Source organism: Danio aesculapii, chromosome 20 (assembly GCF_903798145.1).
Source record: "Danio aesculapii chromosome 20, fDanAes4.1, whole genome shotgun sequence".
Lineage (NCBI taxonomy): Eukaryota > Metazoa > Chordata > Actinopteri > Cypriniformes > Danionidae > Danio > Danio aesculapii.
Window position 1 is genome coordinate 15,275,023 of NC_079454.1, and position 23,683 is coordinate 15,298,705.

General features: G+C 37.0%; 1 protein-coding gene across 3 annotated transcripts in view; it reads left to right on the plus strand.

The window, feature by feature from the left end:
• The first annotated feature begins 8,455 nt into the window (after positions 1–8,455).
• The window catches only part of LOC130247579 (pumilio homolog 2-like), a 151,149-nt gene continuing 135,921 nt past the window's right edge, over positions 8,456–23,683 (plus strand). For all 3 annotated transcript variants that reach the window (XM_056480878.1, XM_056480877.1, XM_056480879.1), the window contains exon 1: positions 8,456–8,535. The gene's annotated coding sequence lies outside the window, so the exon portion shown is untranslated. The remainder of the gene's footprint in view (positions 8,536–23,683) is intronic.

Sequence of the window (23,683 nt, forward strand, 5' to 3'; positions counted from 1 at the left end):
GGTTTCTGTTAGTCTCTGTTATAAAATCTAAGTAGCTGTATGTGTTGCAAATTATCTGAGTTTGAAATGTAGAGGATAGCAGACGGTCTACCTTTTTCTGCTCCCTAATCTGGGCACCAGTTAGTCAAGTGCCAACACTAAGACTATAAGCCAAGTAACTTGAGAGTCCTACTTCAACAAGTCAAGTCTACCCCTGAAACGTGGGCAATTGTCTACAAAATATGTGTTTTTTGACATCCAGCCATTGAGTGTGGCGGGGCCCCACAGCAAAATTCATCCTGCAACAGCTACATTACAGCTTCTCATTCAAAACATACAGCTGTTTTTTTTTAAATAGCGGGTTATAATCGCACCAAAACATATTAAAAGGTAAGTGAATTATAACAGCGCTAACTTTTCTGTAATCGTAGTACTGCTGTGCGTTATTTGTTTAACCCTTTACGGTTACGTGCTGACTGATTGACTGACAGGTTCGTGATGTGTGAGGCCAGCAAACACGACGTAGCTTTCAGTTATGACGAACACAGTTTCCAAAATTATATTTTATTTATAGATAAAGGTCTATGGCTCTGCATACAATGACTGTATCTTGCTGGAGTTTATAACCATTTCACATTACTTCAGGACGCATTAATGCCACTCTGTAGGCCTATTGGACACATTGACAAATATTCCTAACAAATCTAATAAATGTTGGACACATACTCGTTACAAAAATGCACTGAATCGCACTTCAGCAGCGTTTTTATTTGAGAGCGCACAAGAAAATCTGCACTTGAGCAGCGAATATTTGAGGGTGCGCAAATAGTTTTGTGCACAAACAGAGGAAATCAACGCTCAAGCACAGAGATTCACATGCTCGTATTACATGAATGCAATCTCGACTTGTAATACTGCGCTCATGACATTCGTCAATGAAATAAAGCCACGTGTAGTTGGTAGATCTGTGTAAAAAGCCCAACAGAGTCTGCTGCCACAGCTGAAAAAAATCCTAGAGGAAACACTGCAGATCATATTGCAGTGTCTAACATAATCTTTGCAAGATCACACCTAATTAATACTATTTTTAATGCTATTTTAGTGATCACCAACTGATGTAGCCAAGCATAATTTCTGCCGAACTGACCTAATATTTAGATTTAGCCAGCACTTTTTAATTTGACTATGTCTGGCACTTGGCCTCCAGCAGACATTTAACTATGGTGGTTAGTGTCTCTATTTGCATGTTCTGTACTATGGAGTCCCCAATTACTAGGACACTTTCACGTTTTCTCAGTGGATGTGTCACTGCCCTTTAACTTGTTTGATTTTGGAACAGACATGCAGTGTTTTCTTCAACTTCTAGTGCTTCTAACAGTAACCAAACTGTCCTGTTGTGAGGGCACAGCAACAGGAGCTAAAAAAATGTGCAGGGGCCTAATCCAAAACCTTGCCTAGAAACAGTCTTAATATCTTAAATTAATTTTTGCATGTTTCTCTAATTCTGAAATCTTCTCTGGCAGCCTGACTATTTCCCTAAATTTATTCCATGTATTGAGGAATTTATTGATGTATTGATGAATTTTGCATTACTTTCAGTTGAATGTTTATTTGGATGACTCCATTATTATCATGTTTTTAAGTTTCATTTTATGCCATTACCTTATTATCATCCTATATTTGTTGTATAGTGCTATTATAATCCTTTGTATGTTTGACCTTTATAATTTTATGAAGAAGCCATGTTAAAGCAGACTGTAGTCTAATGATAAATGCAAAGCCACTGTTTAAGCATCCTATGACCTTAAAACTACCCATGTGAACATCAGCTGAACTTACAGTTGACAGCTCAGTGTACAGTCAACAAGATATATTGTTGAGTTTTGTTTGAGCTGATTTGGACAATTGGAGCAGGAAGGCCTTAATTGTTCTTTTGTAAGATCCCTAAAAACCCTGAAGTGTTCTATTGATGGTAAGGAAATGACTCAACTGACCATGGGTAGGGAGCCCCTGGAAGAACTGAGAATGAGAAGCAAATGGAGGTGTGCTAAAGTGTTAAGTTGGGTAGAGTATTAAGACAAAGAAGTGTATCTAAAATTTGTGCTGACCTACACTCATCAGAAATTCGGGCAATTGTTTCTGTTTGCTGTATAATAAATGCTTCTGCCTAGCAACATTGAAGACTTCAGTCTTCTTTATTTTTGAAGACTTTGACTTCATATTTTTGAAAACTTAGAAAATGTTCAGAACAATTTTCTGGGCGGCACAGTGGCGCAGCAGGTAGTGCTGTCGCCTCACAGCAAGAAGGTCACTGGTTCTAGCCTAGGCCGGGTCAGTTGGCGTTTCTGTGTGGAGTCAGCATGTTCGCGTGGGTTTCCTCCGGGTGCTCCGGTTTCCCCCACGAGTCCAAAGACATGCAGTACAGGTGAACTGAGTATGCTAAAATTGTCCGTAGTGTATTTGTGTGAATGAGTGTTTCCCAGTGATGGGTTGCAGCTGAAAGGGCATCCGCTGCGTAAAACGTGCTGGATAAGTTGGCGGTTCATTCTGCTGTGGCGACCCCAGATTAATAAAGGGTCTAAGCCAAAAAGAAAATTAATGAAAATTATCTCTTTAATAATGAAATGGCTAATAATTTGATCGATGGAGTAAGAAAGTCTAATTCAATTTAATTCAGTTCATCTTCATTTCTATAGCACTTTTACAATGTAGATTGTGTCAGAGCAGCTTCACATAGAAGATTGTAGTAAATTAAAACAGTGTCAGTCCAGTTTTCAGAGTTTGTGTTCAGTTTAGTTCAGTTCAGTGTGGTTTAATTTTCACTGCTCAAAGTTCAAACACTGAAGAGCAAATTCATCAATGTGCAGCTCCACAAGTCCTGAACCATGCAAGCCAGTGGCGACAGTGGCGAGGAACAAACTTCACCAATTGATGAAAGTGAAGGGAGAAAAAAAATCAGAGAAAAATCAGACTCAGTTGGCATGACCATTTCTCCTATGGCCAAACGTCTTGTGCAGAACTGCAGTCTAGGCGTTAGAGGCTGGAGAATGCTGGACGTCCTTCGTGGAGAAGCTGCAGGTGGGAGAGGTCACCGGGTGGTGTACAGGCTGGGCCTTCAGGATCACTGCGAGGACTTGTCTGTCACTCAGGTCTTACAGGAACAAGTCTCATGCTCTCCACTCCTGCATGACCACCACAGCAGCTGCTCAGGATACGGCCTGGTCCAGGATTATGGAAACCTCGGAAATAATAAAAAAAAAATTAACATAAGCACAGATGCTGTTCAAATTCAAATGTCTTTTGGGAAATGTTCCCGGCTCCGGTTGCCCTAAATAAAGTCTACAGTCGATATAATATAGAAAGATATTTATATAATTGCATTATAACATAAACAGTTATATAGGATTTAAAAATTAAAAGAGCTAGTAATTAATTTGATTGACGGAGTAAGACATACAGTTGATACAAGATTCTAAACTGTTGTATAGTACAGACCAAACAGACCAACGATGGGTTAAAGACAGGCAAACAATACTTAGAGCTGTGTGCTGTTGAATATACGTGAAGCGCAATGCTGACATGACTCACAACTGACTCACAGTTGTGATCTCTAATATTTAATGAGCTAACAATTTATTTTTTCAATGGAGTTTGATCACAATGGACAGTGATTCAAATAAGAATTTCAAGCAGAGAAAGACAGGCTAAGCTAGAGCTACACACCGCAAGGCTGTAGCAACTGGAGCAGACCGCATAAATCAATCAGCATCTGCAAATGCTCACCAAGTCTATCACAAAACAGCACAAATAACAACAAAGACAAACAATCAAACAGAAAAACAACACATAATCCAAGAAGCACTAGGCAGCAACTTTCAATCCAGACTGACGAGACCACCGATATTGCCATATAGTGCCAACTTGTGCTTGTGCTGTCGGGCATTGACGCCAAAGCAACATACAAGAGAGGTTTGAGTTTATTCCTCCGTGTTCAACTACAACTAATTCTAGCACTACTGCCGTAAAATATTGTGTTGCTATCACCCTTCCTGTGGATAAAAAGAGTAAGCTCATCTATCAAGTATATGATGGAGCCAGTGTGATGTCGGGAATCCAGCTCGACCGCCGCTTAAACGTCTTCCCCTGCACTGGTGAAGGGAATGCTTCCTTCAGCGTTGGAAGTCAGCTCAGCAGAAGGGTTCTTCAGTCTCCGATCGGGTCTGAAGCTGAAGCAACAATTCTGATGAGCTGGCTCCAGCAGCCCTAATTGGCTCATCAGTTTCTGTGGAGCTAAGCTCCGCCAATTCATTTGGCATTTCATTGGCCCGTTTCTTATCTTCAGAAGTGATTGGTCGTCTAAAGCACTCCCAAAAGTCTGTTTTATACAGACACACGTAGAAGTTCCCATATGAAGGGGAACTTACATACAGCACTTGTTTTTTTTTTGCCTATCTGAATGTGGAATTGACAAATTAAGAGAAAGTGTGTGAAAGATAATTTGTGCTTTCAACACTTTCATGCACTCCTTGCATCTTAAACGATTTGCGTTGATCAGTAGTAAATAATGTGTATTAATCCAGGGCTTGACAATAAGGTCTGACATGGAAAGCATCGTCACTGGCCCGATCGGTAGTTTAATTTGGCACCGACTATTTGTCAATTGTGTGCAAAAACAGTCTTAAAGGGGTCGCACACCGATATCAGATGGTGCTCTGTGGCACGCAGAAATATGAAAAGTGCCATACGTTTTAGAATTGTAAACCAGCCTATCAGGGTATGCAAACCGGCACTGCATAAAATTGTTGTTGTGTGACCAGTTTTTTACTGCAAAATGTTCACCGTATGCACGGATTTAGGAGCCATTACTGCAAAATGCATCTTTGCACTAAAAAACGGCAAAAGCATTCCTCAGGAAAAAAAAAAAAGAGTTGTCATGTCAGCTTGCTATAGTAAACAAATCCCGCAATGCCCGCCCCTCCTACAAGCTTCTTATTGGCCCACTGCTCTAGAACAGAACGTGAATGGATTGGTAAATATCAGCTGTAAATCACTCAGTTCAGATGACCGAGAGCTACAGCTGTGAAAATGTAAAGGCCTGTGTACGAGATAATTAAATTAACACTGACAGATTTTGTTTTAGAAACCACCTGAAGTTACAGATAACGGCACATCTGATCATGTGGGGATTGTTAATCCACTATTTACACTTTCTGAAAAGTGGATAGACTTCCAGTGGATTAAAGTCCGCTATGAAAGCCATTCACCATAAGGTCTGAGGGACGGAGTTTTCAAGTAACAGCATTTGCCACATCTACTAATTTTAAGCATGAGATATTCTAACGTTATTTAATCCTTCATTTAACTGTCACGATGCTGTCAGTCATGCAACTGGCAACGTGTACACCATCGTAAAATAGAATGCTATCACTGAGATGAAACTAATATTGCAGCTCATGAAAAGACCGGTATTGCTGTTAAGATGAGATGACCTATGCAAAAATAAGATAAATGTCAGTATCATCCATGCCCGTAGCCAGCCTGCTGGCCCACTTTTTTTTCTCAAAAAGTGGACCTTTTTGCAGTTATATGTCTCATTTTCTTATTATGAGATTTAAATACTGCATTTTTGTGACATTTTTAAGCACTATTTTTAGCTGGATTAGCTTGTCATCATAACCAAACTTTTTTGATATACCAAAAAATTTCCTAAAAATTCAGAATAAATAAACATAAAAATAACAATTAAGAAACTAGCCAGCACATTCAACTTTCCAATTTGGAAATTTCTATAAAAAAAATAATGGAAACGTAATAATAATAATAATAATAATAATAAAATAATAATAATATGAGCTTCACAATATTCTAGCCTCTCTTGTTAAAAAGTACATTTAAATATTCATGGATAACAATAACCAAAAGTATTCAAATCAATTTTAATATGGGCCGCTTTTGGCTTTACACCTTTTTATTGATCATTTTTTGTTTCAAGAACAAGGTCCAAGATTTAGATGTAAATGCTTTCTCTATTTGAAAACAATACAGTAGTGGAAGATGACATCACTTAAATCAGATTGTGTGTTTTCTTGCACAGCTGGATGTTTGACTCATCCAAAATATTGGTTACCATTGGCCAAAACCATTAGCTGAAGTCACACCAAAGCAACAGCCAACAGAGGATTCCGCTTGGTCTTATAGCTTTTTTGAAGGGTTATTTTTACAAATTGGCGCAATAATTTTTATATCTGCTGACTGTGCAAGCCATGGGAGAAGTTCAACTTTTCTTTCATGTTCATCAAACCACTCTGTCACCAGTCTTGCTGTCTGTATTTGTGCATTACCCTGCTAAAAGCACTGCCTTCAGCCTTCAGGATACAATGTTTGAACTTTTGGGTGCACATGGACCTCCAGAGTGATTCGGTAGTCCCTGGCCGATATAGTACAAGTATTGGGCCTATGGACGGCCTAGGAAATACATCCCTCTCAGACAGCCTCTTGGGTCCACAGTCACTCCTGTTGGATGTGGTTCATCCTTCTAGATGATATGCCGATATTACACTGGATACCGTGGTTCTTGATACTTCACAAAGACTTGCTGTCTTGGTCACAGATGTGCCAGCGTGATGTGCACCAACAGTTTGTTCTCTTTTGAACTGTGTTATTTCACCCATAATGTTGTGTGCATTGCAATATTTTAAGCAAAACTGTGCTATTAGTCTAAAATACATAATATCTTATATTATTTATTATTATTTTTCAAATAAAGTTTCCAATTCACTTATCTTTTCTGGCTGGTTATTTGTCACTTATGGACTTGATTTAGTATCGATGCCAAGGTATTACTGTCTGGTTGTATTGAGCCATCCTTAGCCTGTAATATATCAAAAAATAAAAACTTCATGAAATCTGATGAGCATTTGGCATATTTTGTGATAATTTGCACACCTTTTAACAACTACACTTGCTCTACATATCATATGATTGGCCTGTTCATACTAAACACTTTAAAAAAACAATTTTTACCACCGTTTATTAAAGATTAATCAACAGTGGTTCCCTTTCATTTTTGGTTGGTTCTCACCTGGATGGTTAGCTTAACTGGATGGTTTTTAAGTTACTATTACACAAAATGTTATTTCAGTCATGTTGTTCTATAAAAAAAAACAATAATTAATTGGAGAGATTTTCTTCTTTGTCTTTATCGCTAGCACCTACTGAACCAATACCAAATCTTCTGTGTTTGCATCATTATGCGTTGAAGAAACAATCAATTTTGACACTCTTATATGGTGTTTACACATGCAGTTGCTCAAGTGTTGTGTGAGTGTGCATGCACAAAGAAAACCAAGAGCTTTTGCAGATGAGAGAGGCTGCTCGGACAATGATTGTTGACATTGTTTTTGTTTACAACCTTTTTAAATGTCTTTATTAACTTTTGTACTATTTAAAGGGTAAGTTAACACAAAAAGGATATAGCTGCTATTAATTACTCACCTGCATGCAGTTTTAAATACCTGAGATTTTCATTCATCTTCAACACAGCAAATACATTTATTTGTCTTTTGTCCACAGAAAGTAGCTTGATAATATTTTGTGAGTTTTTTTGTTACCTTTCTGGACTTTGAGCCAGTCTGGAACCTTGCTGTCTATGGAATGTAAGGGAGCTCTCAGATTGAACATAAAATATCTTAATTTGTATTCTGAAGATGAACGATGGTCTCAAGGGTTTGCAACAACATGAGGGTGAGTAATTCATTTTTTTTTGGGTGAACTAATAGCAAAAAAGCAAAAAGTGCCAAAAAGCAGTTACTGACTATTCTTTCTGGCCAATCAGTATCCACCCTCACATTTTGTAATGTATGGCTTGTTTTTCTAATGTAGTCTGGCACTGTACTTGTAATGAAAGGGTGTGACAACAGAGGTCATGTTCCACTTACAGCTTTATATTATAAAGAATGGTCAAGCAGGCAGAGGTCGAGGCAGGTGCAAACAATTATAAAACGTGAAACAGTTCAGGGATCAAAACAAGAAATACAGTCACCAAAATATCCAGCAATGAAGGTGTGTGACAGTAGTGCTTATATAGTGTGTGTAATGTGCTGCAGCTGTTTCAGTGTGATCAATACCCCACATTAAATTAAATTTAATATAATCAAAATGTGACAAACCTTTTTTTTTCTAGTTGCGCTCTGTGGATGAGATGAACTATAACTTTCAAGCATTGGCTCTGGAGTCTCGTGGAATGGTGAAGTATGTGATAAAATCATATATTAAGTAAAAGATCCTTATAAATTCTTTTGACCCATAATATAAGCTATGAATTCTTTTTTTTTAATAAGAGTTGCAATGTTAGAAAATTAATATGTTTGTTGATGTCTTGATTATTAATTTTTTTATCATTGGTTTTATGCATTTTGTAATAAGCAATTGCTCTATTGCTTCTTTTTGCAGCTACTTCCTACAAAAAATTGTGGGAATCAGATGAATTGGCAAAAGATGGACGTAAAGCAATTCTTGTGGGTGAAGAATGGAGAGAGAATGCCTGGAGTTCTTCTCGTAAGTTTTTCTAAAATGCTACAGTTTTTTGTTGATTATACTTTGATTCATACTAGAGATGCTAATGTTTAAATGACAATTGATTATTTGTTGATAATCCCTTTAATGAATACCTTGTTGATCGTCTGTTAAGTATGGACATCATTAAAAACTTAGCTCACTCCAGAATGAAAATTTCGTTATAACTTACTCATCTCCCATTCATCCAGTAGTTTCTTTTCTTTCTTTTTTTTTCTTTTATTAGTTTTTGATGAAAACAGTCCAAGATATTTCTCCACATACAGTTGTAGTGGAGTAATGATATTCAAACTAAACAAAAAACAAAACATGTTATGCCAGTCATTTAATAGAGACTTTTTAAATGTCATTTATTCTGTAAATATATCTGTACAATATATGATTACTGTGTATATGTAAAAAGGAGAGCAAGTGAAATGCAAAAGAGCCGATCTTGGCACTGACAGGCAGCCTTTTCTCACTCTTAGTAACTAGGGGTGTAACAATACTTTCATATTGAATTTTTCGCATTAGATTCATGTTGAATTACGAAGTATGAGGTACACGGCTTTCAGTTCGATGTGCATTACAAGCTAAACAATTTGCTGTGGTTAATTAGAAATAAATAGCCTAAAGTGTGCTCAACAAGGCATGCCCAAATAACGGACTGTAAGGGGCGAAGTGCAGTCTGCCCCTCTCATCTTCATGGAAAAACACAGTACTAATCAAAGCATGAATCTTGTAATTTGTTACAGCCCTAATAGTAATCACACAGACAGGTCCCCTAATCTCTCAGAGAGAGTTGGAACGCTTAAGCAAGTTCACCTTTGCTGTTGTCAAATACACACTTGTGGAAATACCTGTCTGGGTCAATTAATTACAGTACAGTAAATTATAGTATGTTTAAAGTGAAAGTTTGGGAGACTTGCTGTCTTTGGGCTAGTTCACTTAAAAATGAATATTTAATGACACTCAAATGGTTCCATACCTTTGAGTTTCCTTTTTGTTTTGAGCGCAACAGGAGATGTTGTTATTAGGCGCTAAGCACCGAGGTACATAGGCACCTAATGTATCCTTTCTTTTTCTTCTTCTCCTTCTTCTCTTCTTCTCTTCTTCTTCTTCTTCTCTCTTCTTCTTCTCAGACGCATTGGCAAATTGTTATGAAACTTAATATGTGTCTTCGGGACTGTGCTCTGAAGGTACTCAACTTTTGACATAATCTGCCAAACTTCCTGTCTGCCATTTTGATTTTGTTCAAACCATTTTTTTAACTCCTCCATTGGTCCAATCTTCACAAAATTTGACTCTGATCATCTTCAGACCAGAAGTTATGGAATTCAATACGATAGACAAAACTGTTGTCATTTAGCATATGCGCAAACTTGATGTAATGTTACCAGATTACATTACAGACATTACAGGCTGAATCACTGCAAACTTGATGTGTGTGATCTAGACCTGACATTAACCTAACTACGTCAGTTTGCACCACATTTTCTATTAAAAGAAATCATAGTAAATTTTATTATGACTTTTGAAAAGTTTTGTCTATTACCATGAGACTGATCTTGCAGAATCCTTGGATCATACAGAGAACATTGATATATTTATCCTAATTGACACTACTTCCTGTCCATCATCTTGAATTAATTTGAAAATGTATTGATTTGAACTCTCCATAGATTGTTATCCCAATTTCCACAAAATTTGGCTCTGACCATGCTGTCAAAAAGTTATAGAATTTTCCAGTTGCTCTGTAGCTTGTTGCCATGCTTGTTTATGATGTGCCGCTTTGCTGCTTGGCCCCGACAATTGCTGCTTGAAGCGTTTATTATATAGGGGCCAAGCAGCGAAGCTGCGGAGACACCTATAGTTTCTGTTAGCATTCCTATTATTATTATTATTATTGTTGTTGTTATTATTGTTATTCCACTTCTTCTTCTTCCGCCGGATTTGAATGGCAGCCTAAATAACCGTATGTGGGAAAGTTGTATAACTTGGCACAATGATAGAGGGCAGTGTCTTCATAAACCACAGCAAACCTGAAGTCACACACTCTAGCACCACCACTTGTCCAAAATTTCACTTATGTGTATCATCATAACTTTTGAACCTAATGGGCTACAATCAAAATTCTTTTTACCTCTGAATCCTTGGCTTAGTCCGGATTGTGATTGTAACAACAATACAATCAAGTACTGGCAGGTGCGTGTGTTTGTGTGTGCGCGTGTGCATGTGTGTGCATGTAAAGGTAATTTGGTAAACAGGTCAGAGTACATACAAAAGGAACAATAACAGTCACTAAATGAAGCAAGTAACTTATATAAGGAGTGACAACAATGCTAGTGATATAATGAAAGTAATAATGACAGTAAACAAGCAGAAAGGACAACAGTAATAATCATTAACAACCGCTACAATAATAAAAATAATAATAATAAAATAAATCCCAAGTACTACACCAACTACTACTACTACTACAGAGAGTTTCTAATGCTACAACTATTACTACTGCTACTACAGCCACAACCACTACTACTCCTACAATGTGTACTACTACTGAAACTATTACAACGACTACTACCACTGATACTACTACTACATCCACTACTGATACTACTACAAGGAATGACTGCTACTACAACATCTACATCAACAACGTCTACTGCGTCTAAAGTTTCATCATGCTGCTGCTACTGTTGCTTACTGTCTCAAAAATTCCCATCATTGTAGTTGAGTGAATTTTTTTTCTTCTTTTTTTTTCCTTCTTCTCCAATGGGCCCTGTACGTATAAAATAGCACCTGTCCACATATATCAAATACATATATAAATGTCACTAAGCCATTTATATATTTTCAAAGATACTACTACTGTTGGGTCACAAAATGTAATTGTAAATGTTTTCAATGAAGAATGTGGTTGTTAACATATATATTAGCATAGTATATATGGTAATTAACTTTCCGTACTGTGAGAATGCCACGTGGTAAATTGCATATTCACATTTAAAATCTAAATAAGTTCTTGAAAATATCATGTTTTGTGTTCAACAAAATTAAGAATCTACTACAAGTTTGAACAACTGATGGTGAGTAAATTAAGGCAGAAAACAAAAAACAGGGTTTTGTTCACACAAACTGAAAATTCTGTCATAATTTACTCTCCTTCACTTGTTCCAAACCTGTTTGTCCATCTTTCTCCTGCTGAACACAAAAGATTATATTCTGAAGAAAGCTGGAAAGCTTTCTTTTAAATATCTTTTGTGTTCAACAGAAGAAGGAAACTCAAAGGTTTGAAATCATGGGGCTGAGTAAACAGTGAGTAACTTTTCTTTTTGGGTGAACTATCACTTTAAGAACCACTACACATCTGCTGAAAATCTATAAGGCAGAGTTGTATTTTATATACTTTTTTTTTTTTTTTACTTTTTAATAAATAAAATACATTAAAGGATATTTCACCATAAACTCACCCTTAAAAGAGTAGTTCAGTTAAAACTAAAATTTATGTCACCATTTACTCACCTTTTACTTGTTCCAAACCTGTTTGACTTTTTTGCAGTGTGTGTATTGCCCATAGACTGTAAAGGTATGTGGTATGTGTTTTGTTGTTACTGGGTTTTCGTGGTGTTGTAGTTCTTTATTTCTTTAGTCCAAATGTAATTGTAAATTACATTTACAAATGAGACCAGCAGGCAATAGCCAATCTGCTTTCAGTTATTGAACTCAGTGCGTGCGGCGAATTTGATGTCATCGCTGTGTTTGCGGAGGTTCGCTTTGGGTGCGCGTGACATGATTTCGGCTGGCGGAGCTCACAAAATTTTTTGAGACTCGGGCGAACAGTTCACGTGGCGCCGTGTTTGATTTAAGTTGAATATGAAGCACTTTGAAGAGATTTTGTCTGAAACAGGTATGACTGTACGACATCTTTATGATCCTTCACGCGTGATCATAGGGAGAGCCAGATGACCAATAATTCCTGGCTAGAAATTGCAACAGCCGTGGAAATGGAGGAAAGTTTCGTAAAAGTTTGGAAAACCTGAGGGAAATGTTTTGTTAAAACAAAAAAAGAGGCCATGGCAAAAGTGGGGACCCAGGTGGTTTTAATATTACAAAATATGTTTTTTCCACCGTTTATAGGTTTACACTGATGTATATATTAAAATTTGAACTTTAAAACAATTTACAAGTTACAAACTAAAAATAAGTAACAAATTATGTCTTTGATAACTTGAAAGGAATATATTAACCCTACAGTTTACAATATACTGATACCCAATTTATAGGCTTTATTGGTGATAATGGTGAGGAATGTTGGACCATTATTGCCTTTTTTGCTTATAAGTAGAGGACAGGCACTAGGCAGACAGTAATGTGTGAATTGTTGAGTAGGCAAAATAAAAAAAAAATGTCAGTATTTTTTTGTAAGTGTACTTTTTTTGCTTTTATTCTTGCCATAATAAAAAAATATAATTGTAGAGCAACCGATGTTCTGTTGTCAGTAATATTTAACTTTAATAGGTAGAACTGTCCGAGATATGAAAACAAGCAAGTGATGCATCAAAGTTTGATTTAAAAAATATTGAATCATTATAAAAATATTTGTAATCATTATAATAAATTATAAAAATAATAAAAAAACAATTAGTTTAAAAATCTTCAATAATGTTAATGATATGACTTTGTTACATAAACTTTCTACTTCTCCGTTTATCCGTCAGATTTTACTGTTAGTTTCTTTTGACCTCCCCATGTCATTTAAAAGAATATCTCAATGGCGAATACGTCAAGTATAAAAGCCTTGTCCGTTTTGTGAGGTGCATGATGCGGTACCAGGCGAAAGTATAAATCAGCCTTAAGATATTTGTTGTTTTTTTCTGTAGTTCAATGGTGCATCTAACCTGTCTTTAATACTGTTCAATTTGAAACATTTATTTTACCACTAATTTTGTGATTTTGCATTTCTCTATGTGTATGCGTGTTTTTTGATTTTGTGATAAATGTCTTAAATTTAATGCTTTATGCTCTTAAAAAGGTCTTAAAAAGTCTTAAATTTGACATTATGATATCTGCAGAAACCCTGGTTAGTAACTTCAAGGATAGATCAATATGGTAAAAACCATAGGTGAAACGTCAATATTACAGGTGGGAATTCACAGGAGGCGGCAGGCTGAAGTACGTTAATGCCCATGCTGTTCGTTTTTATAGTCGAAATTACTGAGTCTTGCACTTGGTTAAACTTAAACTTAACATGATTTAATAAATACAGAATTTACTACTCACCATAACTTTGATGAAGGAAAATCCATCTGAATATGATGTTTCGCCAGAGCGCCGCCATTGCTATGCTGGAATTTGAGGATGAGGTTATACGCCAGGTGCCAGTCAACGGGTTTGCTTTTGATGTTTGTTGGCCAAACACAGATATTTAACTTCTGGTTGATAAATTGGTTGAACACAATTTATTGTGTTTGGTGAATATATATTTTCAATTTTAACAGCTAAAATTCATACAGTGGATATTTTTGTTTTGGGCCAACTATTGGGAAGTAATTTATTGAGTGAATATTTAATTGTCAGTTTCCACAATTTTTCATAAAGTAAATTTTTACAGTGTGGTATGCATCTTGGACACCATGCCCTGAAGGTACTCAAAAATGTTTGGAGCAGTGTCACTTTGTGGCCGAAAGTTATAAACAATTTTTGAAAAATGCTAATAACTTTTGCTAAACATTCTTTATTGACCTGACATGTGTCTTTTTATATTCCCTTAATCATGCCGAGACCATTGATGCCAAATATACCAAAACGAACTGAACTTCGGCCGTTTTGTTTTTGATTGAAAACATTTTTTTTTTCAAACTCCTCTTAGACTGTTTTTCCGATTTATACCAAATTTGAATCACATGTTCCTCAGACCATGCTGGTAAAAATGTTATTGAATTCATGTTAATAGGCGACAACGGTTTTCGTTTACGCTAATGACACGTGTTGCCGACGATTTCAAAGATCATCTAAGGCTGTAATTATGAAACTTTTAATTATTTTGATGCTAAACTTTAGGTTTGTCATTGGCACCTCACAATACCACAACACATAATTTGTCACGCGTTAAAAAACAGTAACCAGTACCAGAGAAAAATTCCTTCATGAAATCTAACATTAAATCACTCTTTTTGTTTTTAATTTGCATTAGAGACTTTTTCAAAGTTTCCATTTCTAATAAAAAGATATTGCATTTTGGTATACATTTCGCAAATTTCTGTTTATGAATAAAATATTTACCTTGTAAGATGTAGAAGTTAACAACATAACTCGAATGTTCTTTTGTGTATGTGAAAAAGTGCAAATGACATCTTTTAAAGATAGCCTGTAATTAACATTTCTTTGCCCAAATAACACATCACTAACATCATTCCAAAATTTAAGAGAGGCATCACAGTTATAGAAAAGATGAGATAAGTCTTCCTCATGTATATTACAAAATGTGCAAGTATTATCAATATCCATGAATTTAGATAAAGTTGCTTTGCAAGAATAAATTTTGTGAAGTGTTTTAAAGTGCACTTTATCCTTATTTAAAAGGCAAAATTTAAAGGGTAATGACCAGGCAGCTTTCCAATTAATATCAATAATGTTTTCATTCCAATAATATTTCCCTCTATGAGATATTTTGTGTTTAGATTGAAACAATTGTCAAATTTTTTATTAGTATATGATGGTGAAAGTATGTAAAAACCATCAATTTTAAATTCTGGGATTATCTTTTTAACGTGTCCACAAGAAAGGTGATTATTAATTAGTTGTATTAAACCAGCTGGAATAGCCTTAACCACTTGGTGAAATTCTTTAAAAGAAATTGGTATGTATCCTCATAAAATTGTCATAAGATAGTATGTTTCCATTATCATAGAACAAATCTGTAACAAAATATGTTTCTTTGAAACCATTTATGTAAAAGTAAAGATTTGTTTCTAGAGGTAATGAGATAATTATTCCATAAGAATATTTTATGAGGAGAAAAGTTATGCTGAAAACAAATTTTTCCAAGCCAATAATACTTGCTGGTAAAATTTGGACAATTTAAGTGGCAATTTTCCAGGAAGATAAGACAGCCCTCCAAGCTTCTGAAAGATATATTGAGAGATAAAGAACCACATCGAGTTTCCATATTTTAGGCAATTTCTTAAATAATTAAGTTTAAATGTATTGTTAATATATAAAAAAAAAAAAATCTATCATCTCTAAGCCACCTTCTACTCTTTTACTTGATATAATGTCCTTTTTTTTAATTTGTATGGTTTATTTTTCCATATAAAATCTGAGTATTTGTTAATATTTTTGGAAATTTCATCACTAACATGCATAGAAAGAGCAGGATAAACAAGTCTAGATAGGCCTTTAGCTTTGGATAGTAAAACTCTTCCAAAAGTGTAAGATCTCTTTGCAGCCAATTATTTAAAATACCTTTAGTTTTCTTAATTTTTGAAACAAAATTAAATTGTTCACAAGCAGTTTTATTTTTAGAAATAAAGATTCCAAGATATTTCACAGAGTCTTTAACAGGAATATTTTCAATAGATAAGTCTATAGAATTATGTATAAATTTAATTTAATGATTTAATTATTTAATTTTAGACCAGATGATTTTGCGAATTTGGAAATACATTCTAGGGCTGTTTTAATTTGGTTTTTATCTTTCAGAAACAACGCAGTATCATCTGCCAATTGTGAAAATTTGATTTCTCTATCAAATATCTTTAACCCCTTAATATTTTGATTATTTCAAATTTGAATAGAAAGTAGCTCGGCAATTAATAAGAACAAAAAAGGTGAGATTGGACAGCCTTGGTGTACACCACGACAAATTTAAAAACTTTTAGAGGTTCCTTTATTTAAAATGATAGAACTATTAATATTTTTATAAAACATTTCTATAATATCAATGAAATTAGTGATCTGTTAGGTTTGTATTCAGTGAGCATATGTGTAATAAATTGAGGTCCTAGGCCATTTAGTGATTTATAGACCAGAAAATAACACTTTTAAAATCTATTCTTCAATTCAATTCACCTTTATTTGTATAGCGCTTATACAATGTAGATTGTGTCAAAGCAGCTTCACATAAAAGTCACAGTAAATAGGAACAGTGTAGTTCAGTTTGTAGTGTTTAAGTTCAGTTCAGTTTAGCTCAGTTCAGTGTGGTTTAATAATCACTACTGAGAGTCCAAATATTGAAGAGCAAATCCAACGATGCGCAGCTCTACAGATCCTGAACCATGCAAGCCAGTGGCGACAGCGGAGAGGGAAAAAAACTTCACTAAAGGCGGAAGTGAAGAAAAAAAACCTTGAGAGAACCAGGCTCAGTTGGGCACGACCATTTTAATTTCTCCGCTGGCCAAACGTCTTGTGCAGAGCTGCAGTCTCAGTGGCGGAGGCTGGAAGCTGGCCTCAGCGAATGTATTTACATTCTGAATGTAACTGGGAGCTAGTGTAAAGGACCTGAGAACAGGTGTGATGGATTCTAATTTTATGGTTCTGGTTAGAATTCTTGCAATAGCATTTGGATGAGCTGCAAATGTCTGGCTGTCTTTTTGGGAAGGCTATGTGTACAGTTTTTTTTTATTCATTATTGTTGTTTACTCGCCGACCGACTGTTGGCATCGTGCATCGAGTAGTCTCGCCACTAACGGAGGGACCCAGCGCACCATCCATAAAACCACAGAAATTCTCCAGTAATAACTCTGTATAAAATGTATTTCATAACATCCTTGTTTTGATAGACGTGATCAAACATTCAGGCCCGGTCTCTCACACGCATAGAGGCATCTAAACACGCACGTATCATGCACAAACACACCTTTTAAACTTGACAAAAACTCTCTGCAACCTTCTCTGGCTGCTTTGTCTTTAATATGGTTTAAAGATTATTATGCATTATGGAAACATCAAGGAGGACGCTATTTTTTGGAATTGGTTAATTTAAACTGACCAGCTATGTTTTTCTTTCCCGTATTTATTTATTTATTTATTGTACTTGTTTGTTTGACACATGTACTTGTGTGCGAAAACTAGTGTAATGACGGCACGACATCTTTACCAGACTCTGGGAAAAGTCAGACTCTCTTTTCACTCTGTCCCAAAGCCCCAGCTGGCCCTATTTGGCCCATGGTATTCAGCTGGCTGAAAAGGGCAGGCCGCTGGCCAGAGGAAGCCCTGCTTTGGCCCGATCAAGCCCTGGAAATGACAGTGGAATCGCTCGCTTTAGGCCGATAGTGGAAAAGCGGCTAATGGGGCATTAGTCATTAGGCAATAAGGCCAAGTAGAGTGTCATCAGCATAACTCTGGTAAGATTTTTGGTTCTTTCTTATTATTTGGCTCAGTGGGAGCATATAAAGGTTTGAACGGCAAAGGTGCCAGAATTTAACCTTGTAAGACCCCACACGTCATGGGTTCTCCTATGGTCACCTATAGTGACATAGTAACCTCTTCCTTCAAGGTAGGATCTGAACCATTTGAGGACCGTTACAGACAGCCCATCCAAGGCTTTCAGCCTATCAAGAAGTATGCTGTGATAGACAGTGTCAAATGCAGCATTACGATAAAGCAAAACCAGCACGGTTAGTTTGCCTGAATTCATATTTAGGCAAAAATTATTGATTATATTTATAAGGGCACTCTCAGTACTATAATGTGGTTCGAAACCAGATTGAAAATTGCCTAAACATCCTTTAGAGATTAATGTAGTGTTAACCTGGTTAAAACAACCTTTTCAATAATTTTGCCAATAAAAGGGAGATTTAAAATCGGTCTGTAGTTGCTCAATAAGGTGTTATCCAGGCTGCTCTTTTTTTAAGAGGGGTTTGACAACTGCAGTTTATATGAGTTCGGAAAGTCCAATAAAGAAGTTAAGCATTCACCACTTTTAGGAGATCCATTTCCAGACAATTAAACACCGCTTTGAAGAATGATGTGGGGAGTGTATCAAGATGGCATGTTGATGTTTTCATAACCTGTACAATCTCTTCTAAGATTGTACAATCAGTCGCCTTGAAATCAGACATAATGTCTGATTTTGTTAAATTGTGGTTAAGCCTGTCTGACGTCGACACAACTTGGCTGATTGGATGAGCTGATTGCTTTTCTGATATTATTGAAATCTGAATTGTCATCACTCTGCTGGACAACTTCAACATTACTTCAAATTTCTATATCAATAACATGTAATAATATTAGGACTTGAATTACACGGATGAGTAGGTTCTGAGATCTGTTGTTTCTTATTCGTATAAGAAATCTGCAAAGTATTTAGTAAATTCTGTGTAGTACCCTGGATGCCTGTATAAATTAAGATAGAAATTTATTGTTTACATTGTACACTGAAGAAGTGTTTTTTAATAGGATTGTATAATTCAAAAAAATTGTATATGAAGCCAGATCGCAGACTGAGACAAAATATATTACTATATATTATGCCAATGCCTCCACTTTTCCTTTTAAGATGAGGTTTGTGTTCATTTTCTTCAGGTGATTGGTTATTTTGATTATAATGATTATTTCCTCCAGTGTGACGGTCTCTGAATGGACTGCACAATTTAACTGAACGCACCAATAGTAAACACGGAAATAAATGACGTTGTGGTGGCAGATGGACTCTGTTTTTCAATAAAAGCGGAAGCTGAATCAGGGAAAGGGAAGTGTAAAGTGGAGTGCGGGAAGTTGAAGTGCGCTGTTAATCGAGTCACGGAGCGAAAAAGTACATCACGTTGCCGATGGAAATGAATACTATGCTTACCTGAGAGAGCCGCAGCAAACAACCGAGCCTGTCCTACCACCCGTCCGGTTATAAACGGCCACTGTTGGGGCGACGTGGACATCCAGGTTGGAGCTGAGTGAGTGTTTTGTGAGTGCGGAGATGACAAGAGCGTCGATGTTCTTCCTTGTTGATGACTTCTAGATCCAGCGTTTCCAAATGGTTCTGTCGCTGTGGAAGTTCCGTCCACTTCTCGGCTAAATCAAAAGCTAACTGTGAGTTCTTCAACCTCAGCTGACTTGACTCCGTGACAGGTATTCTCTGCACCCCATTGCCACTTAAAAAACTTTCCCCTGCGCCGCCTGCTGGCAGCGATTGCAGCGCATCACACACGCACGCACACACACACACAACCAGCACAACTACACGCACACACACACACAACCAGCACAACTACACGCACACGCATCAAAAGACAATCAACCAATTATTTATTTTTTTTGTTTGTTGTTTAATACAAAGGGGTTTAAATTATTTGCTTTGCACTTTGAACTGACTATCTCATAAAATTGTTTGAAGGAGTTTTGATTGTGTTCCACTGATATCAATGACTGTGACCCTGTTGTTGTTGTTGTTGTTTGTTTGTTTGTTTTTTCCCTAAAGTAAATCCTTCGAGCTCAACAATTTGTGCCTTTGAGCCTGTATTTATTTATTAATTTTTTTTGTGTAGCGGGTGACATACTCTCGGATAAATATATATATATATATATATATATATATATATATATATATATATATATATATATATATATATATATATATATATATATATTATACTCTATTTGGTAGAATTGGATCTACCTGGCACCCGAACAAAACTATTTAAATTTAAGGATAAAAATCCTATTGGAGTACGCCAGCGCCACAAGTGGCACCCGAACAGGGACTTGAAATACCTGAGAGACTTGAACACTTAAAAGGACAGAATCTTTAAAAAAAAAAAAAAAAAAAACCCTGTGTGATATTTTTGTCATCAAACATTGAACTGTAAATCTGCTACCTATTTTTTGTGACTTTATTTTTTTCCAATGATGTTTCTTGTGAATGTGGGATTTGTTTTTCATAACTAATTTCCTTCCAGGTAATATAATTGGGATATTTGAAATGTTCTGTTGAGCTTATCATGTCAAGTGATTTTTGTAGTGCAAATTTCTAAGTGAAAAATTCAGGAATAATAATTTTTTTGTTTTGTTTTCACACCCTCATATACACACACCTACTTTAATTAACCTTTCTACCTCTTATACAGCCAGCGAAGAGACTTTATTCCAATATGTCTGGCACACAAACCCCTCAGTCAACTTGTGTGGATATGCCAGATGTTGCAACTCCTATGTGGCCTGTGATGTCACCTGTTCAAAACATTTATGAACATCCACCCTCTCGTGCTTCTCCAGTTCACCTTAACCCCACTCTGCCCAGCAACGTCCATTCAGGAGGCCAAGTGCGGTTTGTGTCACCCCCCTGTTGGCAGTACTCCACTGCAGAATATTACAGGGGAGTCAGTATCTTTCCCCATGCAACTATGCACTTCACCAGCGATTTCACCTGTCTTTTCTATTAATCAACAGGAATTGCAGTTACCCCATGCACTCCCTACTCCTGCTAGAGAAATGCAGCATCTGACGTCACAAGTGCAGGGAAATTGGAAAACACTGATGGATACTATAGAGAAACAAGAGGAAGCAATTCGTAAACTTACCCATGAACTAAAGACCGCTTCTACTCGCCATACAGATCAAGCTGCTAACATGGCTACAAAAATACAGGAAAATCAACAGCAAGTTCTTACAGTGCTTTCTACAAACAAAACACAAGAGGATGCTGAAACAGATCAACTAACAAAAGCCATTAACCTCATGCTTGCCACTGAAGTTCAAAAAGCAGAGTCTACCATCGTTTCGGAGATGCGCTTCATGGTGGATCAGCTTCAGGCAGAAGTACAGCAAGATTTAAAAAACATGCAACAAAACCTTCAAAAAAGTCATGACCAGTTGACAGCTGAAATTCAGAAATGTAATTGTCAAACTGTTGATCTCTGTGCAGATTTTAAAAAGTTCCAGACTGAAGTGACGGATCTGTGTAAAACGCAGGAAAGTAAACTGCTGAGTATGTTTAAAGAAAATAAACAGGCCACCACCCTTGTCACTCTTCCTGCCACTACTCCAACGACACTCACCTCTTCAACACCTGTATCTGCTCCTCCTGTGGCTATAGGGGTAAGAAGTGACCACCTTAAACTGACTTTCCCAACTTTTGGCCATCCCTCTGATGATTCTGACCCTTTGCTCTACCTAACTCGCTGTCAAGATTTCCTTGCATTACATCCCCTTGTTGATGCAGATATTTTGGCCACGTTTCGTACTGTTTTATATGGAACAGCTCGTGACTGGTGGGAAGTTGCCAGAACATCTGTAGCCTCCTGGACTGAATTTGAGTCTGCTTTTCTGTCTGCCTTCCTCTCTGAGGATTATGAAGATGAGTTGGCTGATAGGGTTAGGACAAGAACACAGGGAGAAAAGGAATCGATCAGAGACTTTGCATTTTCATATAGAGCTCTTTGTAAAAGGTGGAAGTCAACATTGACAGAAATGGATATGGTGAAATTGATTCTTAAAAATATGAAACCTTACCTTGCTAGCCAGCTACGTGGTCGAGTGAACACTGTTGAGGAACTGGTGAAATTAGGCCATCAGCTGGAGAAGGATTTTGCTCAGCAACAAAAATGTGAGGTACAGAAAAACATCAAGCCACTTTCAATGCCATCAAGAAACCCCTCTATTCCACCTATAGAGAACCTCCTGTTCAGTGCTGGCGGTGTAAGGGATATCATTCGCCTGGAAATTGTACTCATTTTGTTTCTGCCCCGTTTAACCAACACAGTAATCAGCATAGACCCAATAATGCCAAACGGTTCAGCCAACCATTGAAGCCTAGTGGTCCACCTCATCACCCCACTACACCTTCTGGGAACACTGTGTCTATAGGAGTTACGCCTGAGACATGTTTAATATCAGAAGACGGCAGCTTAGTCAAAAAGACACCTTCCATTCACTTGCCTGCAATCCCTCAGCAATTGGTCGTCCCTATTACTAATGCTTCCTGGGTAGGGAAAGCAATCCTTGATACAGGAGCAAGTTACACCTTGATTAACGAAAATCTATGGACCAAACTTGTCCCACAACCAATTTTGCAGCCATGGACCCTTGGGCCATTATATCTTGCCAATGGTGAAGCTGAAGTCCCATTAGGATGGGTAACTTTGTCAATTATTCTTCATCAGAAGTCTTTCCCAGTGCAAGTTGCAGCTCTCCCTTCTCAGGCCCTTGCATACTCTGTGATCTTAGGATTGGACTTCATCTTTTCCAGTGGGTTACAAATTAATGTGACAGATGGGAAGTATTCATTCAAGATGACCCCTGATGAATCTTTTTCAGCCAGGCAATGCAAGTGTTCCACTCCAGTCTCCCCATCCTAAAAGGAGGCCCAGTCATCAAGATGTCCAACAGAGCCTCTCCCTTCTTAGTTCAATTCCTCCACCTCAAATGCCATTGCTTTCAAGTCCATAGGAAGATCTTAAGGATCAAGATCTTATAGACCTTGCTGTAAATAGTGCTCATGTACCTCATGAGAGAACACAAAGACTTCGTCAACTCCTGGAAACCAACTCTATGGTGTGTACTCTCCGTGTGGGACGTACCAATGTTCTTCAGCATCAGCTTTACATCACTCATCCTGTACCCATCAAGCAGCGGCCTTATCGTCTTACTCCATCGAAGCAAACTGTTGTGAAAGAGCAGTTGGAACAGATGTTGAAGGAAGGCATTGTGGAACCGTCTCACTCACCTTGGGCATCCCCCATTGTCCTAGTTCAAAAAAAAGATGGAAAAATGAGATTCTGTGTTGATTACAGGAAAGTTAATCGTATAACAGAAAGTGACGCCTACCCTCTTCCACACATGACTGACATACTTGAATCTTTGTCTGGAGCAGCTATTTTTTCATCCATAGATCTCAACAGTGGATACTGGCAGGTGACAATGGATCCTGCCAGCAAGCCCATGACTGCCTTTGTCACCCCGTCTGGGGGGTTATATCAGTTTAGAGTCATGCCCTTTGGATTAAAAAATGCTCCCGCAACTTTCCAAAGGCTGATGGAGACTGTTCTTGGTGAACTCAGAGGAAAAATCTGTTTCGTCTATATCGATGATATTATTGTCTGCTCTCCATCTGTGGAACAACATTATGTGGACCTGCAAACTATTTTCCACCGGTTGCAGACTTGCTGGCTTGACAATCAATCTTAAGAAAAGCAAATTTTGTCTGCAAGAGTTAATG